General features: G+C 39.6%; 1 long non-coding RNA gene across 1 annotated transcript in view; it reads right to left on the reverse strand.

The window, feature by feature from the left end:
• The window catches only part of LOC147817446 (uncharacterized), a 34,049-nt gene extending 25,053 nt beyond the window's left edge, over positions 1-8,996 (reverse strand). The window contains exons 1-2 of the long non-coding RNA XR_015436364.1: positions 8,617-8,996; positions 8,370-8,493 (exon numbers count right to left, since the gene is read on the reverse strand). This is a non-coding gene — a long non-coding RNA (uncharacterized LOC147817446). The remainder of the gene's footprint in view (positions 1-8,369; positions 8,494-8,616) is intronic.
• Positions 8,997-9,434: the final 438 nt, after the last annotated feature.

Raw genomic sequence — 9,434 nt, forward strand, 5'->3', positions numbered from 1 at the left:
GAGTCCATGATGAGGCATGTGGAGTCTGACATATCAGGAAGAGGATGCTAAAATATGTATGGTTTGGCCTTTGGTCTGAGACCTATGGAAAGGCCATGAATAATAGATGGGCTGCAGCTCCTATAGATTGATCTGCTTATGTTGGCTTTCTTTTAAAAGAGATATTGATATTGTGATATTGTGGATGCAAGATCAAACCCATTTTAACACAGACTCAGCCAGCATTTATTTCTGCTTGTTAGAACATGGAGTTCTCCTCTGTGAATTACTGTAATATAGCCTTGGGTAGATCTTAAAGCCCATTAAAAATTTGCCATGATTTTAAACAAGTATAGTCAAGAAAGGCTTAACAGTCATAACTATTAAGAGTTATTTAGTTCTGTGCTGCTTTAGTATGAAATTGAACTGCTATAGCCTCGTGTCTGGGTGAAAATGGATGTTAATGGCTGACTGCAGTCATATACGCCGTCATCAATCTTCTGACAATTCAACCTGACAGCGTTTTTCCCCAATGCTTGATTAGAAACCTTTTTTTTCTCATTTGCATGGCATTAAGCAGCACTGGTTCAACCACCAGTCAAAGACATAGCTCAAAGTAGACCTTCCCCGACAAGAGGGCTACACCGGTCTCATCTTGGTTGGATTTTCAGGTCTTTATTCATGGGCAAAATGCTTCCCTCTTGCAATTAAAGACACCAGTGGCCACTGGGAATGTTGTTGTCAGTGACCGGCCAAGTCAACCGTGAAGGTGGGTTCACAAGGAAAACATGAACCGAGAAAATGTGTGTGTATGAGTATCAGCGTGGCGGCGAGGCATGTCTTTTTTTCCTCTTTCCAAACATTCACCGTGTGAAGCTTCAACACAGCAGACACTCAGCAAAATAACATATTGCAAAAGGATGGCAGTGAAATCTGAGCAAAGCTTTACATATTGGCAGAGGGCTTAGAGGAAAGAGTTAATAAAATATGTTTCCTGAATTTCAGATACAGATAATACAACTCCTATCCTCACTATTGTACTGTCGTGTTTTCACTGCTGATCACGTAGCCATGGTTTCATTGAGCAGGGATTGGGCATACGGGCACATCTGGTATTTGAAATTGAATTCTGCTTTTATCTCTAGCTGACCTCACAGACATCAGATGTCCTCTCAGTCCTCTGGCCTTCACCTGCTTTCTCGCTCAGGGACTCATGATACCCAGGTGAGACAAAGCTTTACCTTCAGATCTGACAGACTTTCATTCAATGTACTTAATCAAACGCTTTCACATCATGCTGCTCCCTGCTTATTTCTCCCTAGCCATCGACGGTTTATAGACCACAAACAGAGAGCGAGAAATGGACAAACTATGCAAAGAGAGAGTGATAGAAACAGTGAGAAATCGATGCAAGGGAGAAAAGGCTGTAAAAAGATTAAAAAATAAAGATGTCCTCTCAACATGCAGAAACTTATGAAAGCAGCCATTTCAAAGAGTGGAAAAAAAATCCCATAAAGCCAGGTGATAAAAGCAGGAATACAGATGAGAACAGGCGGGTGTGTGGCTACGAATATGGAACCACCTCTCTCACACCTTTATCATCAGAACCGGACATATTTTTTTGGCCGCACTTTCAATTCCACAGCTTCCTTAGCTTTAAAAAGGTCCCATATTTTACAGTTTTTCGTGCGTTTTATTTGAAGTGTTGATCCATAAAAAGATATATTTCTGGTTTTAACTACGGAAAATCATCTCAATATAGTTTTACATCTCCTCTCTCAGGCTTCTCTCAGGAGCTCTTCTAACAACAGGTTGGTGAGCCTGAGCCTCTCTTCTGATTGGCTGACTGTTTTCTAAGTGATCAAATAAAAATATAGCTCTCACCGCCTCAGCTGCAGGACCTGCACCATGTGAGGTCTAAGAACACACAATCTGTATCTCCATCCATGGTTTAAATAAATATGTTTTCTTATTCAAGTGAGTCAAAACTGTTTAGTAAGCAATTTGCGTCTGAAGAGAAGCACCCAGAATCAAGCACTGAGAAAGAGAACCTGTAAATTCTCAACTCAAAGATGCTTCCTCTTCAAATTGCAGGTCAAATGCTCCTCCAGGAGCTGAATCCATTAACAGTAATGTATTCTACATGAAGCACTCCAAAAACACCGGCAAACACCGCAGTTTAAGGGGGAAAATCTTGTTATCTAACCTCCAGGAGATGCTGAGTGAAAGCACCAAGAAAACAATAAATAATTTGGCTGTTTGTGGCTGCAAAACTGAAATTATAGCCAATGGCAAGGTCTATATGATTAGTACAAGTTGGTTTCATCCCTGTAATTAACCTAAATTGTGCCTTTGGAGATACTCGAGCTAACGTGATTAATGTGAAAGTTATGCCCTTCATTTCAAAATTACCTTGTGCTTTTTCTCTGGAATGACAAAATGAACTTGATGTGTTTGTTTGAGGTGAGGGGTGGTGGCTCCTTTCCTCCTGAAGTGAGTCATACATAAATAAAGGAAACCCACATATTTTCTGTGTGAAAACATCCTCTGCCGACAAGAAAAATTGAGAAGACGAAACTTCACAACAAACTTCCATAAGTGTGTCAGTGGTGTTTTTTTTTTAAAAAAAGCAACCACAGGAGGTAATAAGAGAGGAAACATAGTCACACCTCTATTACACTGTGAAAAGCACATTGAGAGCTTTTTCAATCTGGTGGAAAAATGCATATATATTATGTATATATATATGTGTATTTATTGTGGTCAATCTGTATCATTCCTTGAGCAACGACCTGATGGAGGTTCATGATATGAAAGGAGCTAGCTCATCTATTCATGCGTACTGATAATACAATCAGTCAATGTGCAAGCTATACACACACACGACTAACTTTCTTCCCACATTAACCACTTTTGAGCTTCAAGGTTTCCTCAGTAAGGAAACTTAGTTCACAACATTATACTCCTACACTAAGCTGCATTTCTTCACAATGTCAGGAATCAGAGAATAAAAACCATTTAGAATTGAATAGATCTCAAAGACTTATGTGGATATAGTAGGTAGTGGTGACTGTCCGGGTAAATCTGGGTCCTCTCATTTCATAAACTCTACATGATGATTTATATATCTTTTACTTACTGACATGCATTAGAAAAGAGCTAACAAAAAAACTACCATAGTTTCGATTTTAACCAACTATAACACCTATTTGTTGTAAATGTAATGTTTAAAAAATTAGTCATTCTTCCTTATAGTACTATCACTGTTACTTAGGGTCCATGCTGTAGGTACATTGTTTGATCGAGAGCATGGCTAGCATATGTGTGTATGCCCTCCACTGAAAGGACACCTTTGGTGGAGGATCCAGGGAACAAAGCTGTACAGAGCCTTTGAACATGCTTTTAAATATTTCAGATAGCAGTGATCAGATTAGGAATGAGAGCCAATCTGGGTCATATAGATCTTGGGTTGTAACTTCACACCAAATCAAAGTAACATGAGACAGACTTTGAACTTCACATAGAGCCATCCTGATGACCTTGGGGGTCACATTTGAAATGCTCCATTGTTATTGAACACGCGACAGAGATAGCACAGACGACGACTGTTTGTAGTCTAATCAATGGCAAGCCTTTACCGGTTTCTCCTTCCTTTGTCACAAGGGTACGATGTTTCACCGCAGCTGATTACACAAAAAAAGGCAGAGCAGCCATGTTTGGGAAATCTCTAAAAGGGATTTGAGGCTACGAATGAAAGAGGAGGTGTGATGTGTTTGTGAGAGGGAGAAGCTGGGAAATGAACAATTATTTATCATGTGTCACTGGACTTCATCCCCAACTTCTTCTTCTAGAATTGCTTTAAACGAAAGAGAAGATGTTCAGAGAGGAAGAAAAGAAGCAAAAGATGATGATGTATTAAGTGTACACATTTTCAAAGGATCAGATTACACTGCTCATACAATCTGTTGCCCTCATGAATAATTGTCAGTCCTCCCCCCTCAAAATCTGCTCAGCAACATAACAGATATAGATGTCTTTTTATCAATAATCATCTTCTGGAGTCTCTACAACACTTATCTGTTTGAGCAGATGTCACACAAAAATATATGTGGTTGTTTTTAGTATCTGAGGACATATCAAAAAACACATAATGAGTTGCTAATGAACCCGATGACAGCAAAAACAACAAATGCCATGTGCCATGATCAACCAGTGATGAGATAATTACTTCTTCTTAAGGAATAGTTCCTTGACCTAAATTACTGTCCTGGGAACACCATGACACACACCCAAAGCATCTCTACAGCAATGTTTTTTTTTTTTTCATATCAGATCAGGAGTTGTGATACGTTTATTATTATGTGACTGATGAGCCCCTTATCACGAAGCACATGTGTCCCTATCTCACCATCTCTTATCTGCAGTATTTCTGGCCCCGGGAAATCAAAACTGAACTGATTACATAACGGCCATGACAGCCCAAAAAGTAAAAGCTTGCAAGACAAAATGTGAGGGAGAACTAAAGGGGGAAGTGTTGAACTTGACAATCTGCTGACCTTGGTTTTCCTGTAAAGACAAGCTGAAAATGCGAACGGACATTAATGGATAAGCTCGTCAGAGTAACACTCTGCTCTCTCCATCTTAGTGACTCTAACTTACTCTCTTTTTCCCGGTCATGGCAAAAATAAGACATTTCAACTCCTGACACAGAGGGAAAGCACAAGTCTTAGCTTTAATTAGGCCCCCAAGGGCTTTTAGTCAGAGGCCTGAGGGGGTCGCCCCACCTCTGGAGCACTAAACCCCTCTGTAAATGGAGCACAAAGGAGACACACACACACACACTAGTGGGTTTTATCACACACTCGGGACATCAGACCACAAAAGCAGCATAGCAAGAAGTTTCAGAAAAAGTTAATATTGTTAAAAATATAAACTTAATCATTTATAATGATGCCTTTGTGAAAAAAAGTCTAATGTTTATCATAAAAAGTATCAAAAAGTGCCTGCTGCATAGAACTTCTGCCATAGTCCAACATTAAAGCTACCTTGTAATGTCTTCTTGAATTATGTTTTACGTAGGGAAAAGGGTATTTCACCCTACTTTTGGAAGATTGGGGTTGTCGGATCTGAGATGAGGTTTTTCTTTCTGCTGCCTCCAGGCATTAAAGGACCCATGCTAGGATTATAGTGGCATCGATGAGGTTGTAGATTGCAACCAATTGAACACCCCTCCTATCACCCCTCCAAACTTCATTCCTTTACTCAGAGAGCTGTCTTGAGCGGCGGAAAGCAACGCTGATGGTAACTCTTGTTTGGTTTCTATTTCTATCACTTCTTTTATTCTACTGAAGTTAGCATGCTAACCAGCTAGCCACAGCCCAGCAGGACTGTCTTGTCTAGCGCTGCTCAGGACATATTATAACCTCTTGTCTTGCAAATGCAACAGTGGCTGAAGCTCTTGGCAAGACTGGTAAGTAAACAGCTGTTAATGCCAATGCTGCTGCAAAACACAGGACTTAGACACAAGAGACTGCTGTTTGTTTCCCATGTGAAACTGATGACAGCGCAGTTTCTTTTATCCACAACGTTTATTACCGTAACCATGACGACGAAGGTTCTCTAGCCTTGTAACAATGCAACATTAGTCCCACTCCAACTCCTCTTTTAATTCATCAGAAATATGTCATCAGATGTCGCAATGTGTGCTCACATAGGGTCGTCGATGTCAAAGATACTCAGTTAAGAACCAAAACAAGGTATCATCTGCATAAAGTAGCAGTCATTAAAACCACCCCTTTGTTACATGGGTTAAAGTTCTCATCTACAGTAGTTGAGAAGGTGAAGTTGGTAAGGTTTTTATGTAAAGGCAGTGTTGGGCTACACATCACTCTCTCAGTGCTATCACATCAAGAGCTGCTCTAGGGGAAGAAGAAGTTCATGACCGCCTATTGCTGTATATGCCAAAACTACAGTAATGTGCCACAAGATTTAATGAAATGAAATGTTTTAATCAGCTTGAGGCTGTGGAGAAATTGGTCTTAAATCAATAGAGTGCCAGCTAATTATATATTCATTACTGTGTTCAACATTGATTACAAGCCTCTCGCAGACTTTCAGGTGTGGATTTTATTGGGGCAGCACTTGCCTGCGATGGAGCCCTTTTCTGTGTGATGAAAATGCCATTAGTTATAATTATGAATCTGACTGTTAACATATTGATTCTCTTCTTAATTAGAAATGTTATAAACCCCATAAAGACACAGCTCCCCATTATTTTTGGCACAGATATGGCTGATTGAACAGAATAAATCAATATCTCTCCGGGTGATTTTCATGACAGCACTCATGGTTGTCAGGGGCAACCATCTAGATCACAATATGGCATAAGAGGCAGTGGAGAGAGAATGAAACACTTGCATCATCCCAAGACAGGAGTTATGTCTTTCACGTTATGTGGTCTTCTTTTGGAAAGTAATGAGTGCATGGATCTTCAAAATTGATGTAACTCAAAACCTGGAGGATATTTTAGTGTCTTTACAAAAAGCTGCAGTCGCTTCAGAAGCAAAGCACGATGAGGCCAGTCATTTCTTCTCCAGAGTCAGAGTGGGTCACGCTTACGTTAGCCAGTGCAGATTCAGCCTCACTCAAGAAAAGCAGTTTCAGTGAAAACTTCAACATTAACTCTCCCTCTCCTCTCTCTCTTTTTCTGACTGCCTGTCGCTCTCTCCTCTCTGCATTAGAAAGTAAGACATCTGCAGCTAAGTGACATGGTAAGCATGTCAAATTGATGGGCTATTTATATCCCAAAAGCAAAGGGAGGGGACAGAGTCCATTTATAAAGCCTCGCCTGAAGGTAAGGCTTTCAAGGGACAGATAATGCGAATGTTTCCTATAGGAGAGGTTTAAGCAGCTTTCTTTATTTATTTATTTTTTGTGCTTTGTTGTATCAGAGTTGAACTTGGGACTCAAGGTTGCACAGAACTGCAAAACTGCCTGCGGTTCTTTATGGCTCGTTTTGCAAGACACTGGCTCCCCCATATGTATGCTTTCAAGCTTATTTTGATTGATTTTGCCTTTCAAAAACACACACTTTTTCTTTGATATATGCATTAAAAGTAAGTCTACAAAAGAGTAAACATGCCAATCTTCAGTTAGGCGCAAACAGTGGACGATGCTTGAGTTTCTCCTTTTAGCCTCACACATGATGCAACACTCAAGGAAAAAGTTGATTTGCTCCTAAGTTACAAATTGGACTGGGAGATTCTGAAAACTTTTTTTTGATGATATAAAATGGGTTAATTTTCCTGTGCCCAGAGGTACAATTTTTTTTCAGACTAAAAATGAAATGAGGAAATAACACCCTCCCCTGGATCTACTCTTAGCATGAAATCTAAGCACATTACGTGTTATCTCTGAAGTAGGAGTCACCTTGAGACATTTGCTTATGGGACAAATCTTGTGACAAATTTCAAGCACTTTTTTTTACTCACAACATGTAGTTCTGGAGTCAGCTTTTTCTTTGTTGTCCTTGATATGACCCTTTGTTTTCTTAAGAGAGGATATTGGGTGTCCGAAGCAAGCAGGTCAAATATTCATAAGCCTTGCACAGCACAGGGCTGAGATGTCAGTGCATTGACAGAAGGAGGCTCTCTTTCATCTAACTGGGAATGTAAATAAACAGCTAGTGGCAGATTTATCATGTCAATGCATATTTGTCAATGGTGGAGGAAGTTTTCAGATCATTTACTTATGTAAAAGGACGAATACCACACTGCGCACATTCCTGCATAAAACTATACAACTTGTTTATCTAAATAACATATTGCAATTATTTTTATACTTTCTCATATTTTACCTCTTGACTTGCAGTACTTGCTGTATATTTTCCTACTCACAAACAATACTACAAAGCAAATTCCTCATATGTGAAAACCAACTTGGCAATAAACCTGATTTTTTACATACACTATATACTATATTACAGTTAAATGAAACACTCACTTCAAATGTAAGAACAAGAAATATGAGGCTCAGTATGACATTGGACCAGTTATTAGGATATGAATACTGGAGCAGAATGAACGACTAATGAAACCAATACACAGGGTTTAGTTGAAAGGTTGTGTATGAGAAAACCATGGGAACATTACAACCAGATACCCTTTAAATGTGTCATAACCATTGGTTTCCATTTACAAGAAAAATAAAACAGTACACAAAAGAAAATTGGCCCACAATAGAAAATGTAGAAAGAAAGAAAAAAGATACCCCGCAGGACTTAATTCAGTCTTTATGGTGTTTCGAGCACACCATGTGCAATATCTCAATCCTAAGTCTCTTTTGTGTCCTTGCAAAGTGTACGGTAGAGCAGGTAAGAGAGTTTGTCCTACCGCTCAGGCACTTCCCGCAGCTCACAGTCCGTCCGCGGCAGTTGTTAGTCGCTCGGTTTTGGGGCTCGCCATCCTTGGACGGACTCCTCTGCCACTCATCAAAGAGCACACAAAAGAACCTAACCTGCATCAAGAAGTCAGAAAAAAATATTCAAAACCATGACTGATTTCTTTCTTAATGCATCATAATAACAAATTTTACTTTTTTCTTTATTTACAGTGTACACATTAAGTAGGGATTTCTTACCAAAGCAACAAAGTGCAAGGCTCTCCAGAAGCATCAAAATGCTAGCAACATGGCGCCACGAAGAAACTACAGTCAAGAAATCTTCATGAGTGCATTTCATTTTTTTCCGGCGCATGTAACTATGTTCAGCACACGCAGCACACACAGAAATCATCACCTAATTTTGACAACCAGCATAAACGTCACTGAGCTTCGTCATTGTTACAGCTTTGACTACATTTCCCCTGAAAAGATTTTGTCTTTGGCGTTGCAATGAGTAGCGCTAGCTTAATCGACGTCACCGGCCGTTAGCATTTCACTCGTGAAATTGACTTCACACTTCTAACGGTTTCAACTCACCAAGTCACGGCAAAACCTGACGTTTACTCCGTCGAGGACAAATTAAGGTCGCTATCTACTAACGTATTCAGTTTCAAAACTCTGAGGAGCATTCACTGTTCATAGCTTGGTAAATAAAACTTTTTTTCCTCCTTCCTTGTGTGTGTGCGTGTGTGTGTGTGTGTGTGTGCACTTCACTGCGCACTCCGGAAAAAGCACAACTTCCTATCATTACGATCTAAACAGAAGCAGCCGATCACAGATTAATAATCACATTTCTGAACAAATAATTACATGAACAATGTAACACGTCCATTTTCCAGATTCAGATAAACGTTTTCAGTTGCACTCTATACTAATAAGGTTACATAAAAGTGCATTCCACTGCACTGAAAGTATTTCTTTTGCTGAAAGTATGTCGTTTAAATCAGACAATGTACTTAAAGGATCAAAAGTAAAAGTTCTCAATGGGAAAAGTAACTGACTTCATTATGAATCAA

This window comes from Seriola lalandi, unplaced genomic scaffold (genome assembly GCF_002814215.2).
Source record: "Seriola lalandi dorsalis isolate HSWRI2012SDOR001 ecotype SW California unplaced genomic scaffold, Sedor1 jcf7180002054956, whole genome shotgun sequence".
NCBI classification, from domain to species: domain Eukaryota; kingdom Metazoa; phylum Chordata; class Actinopteri; order Carangiformes; family Carangidae; genus Seriola; species Seriola lalandi.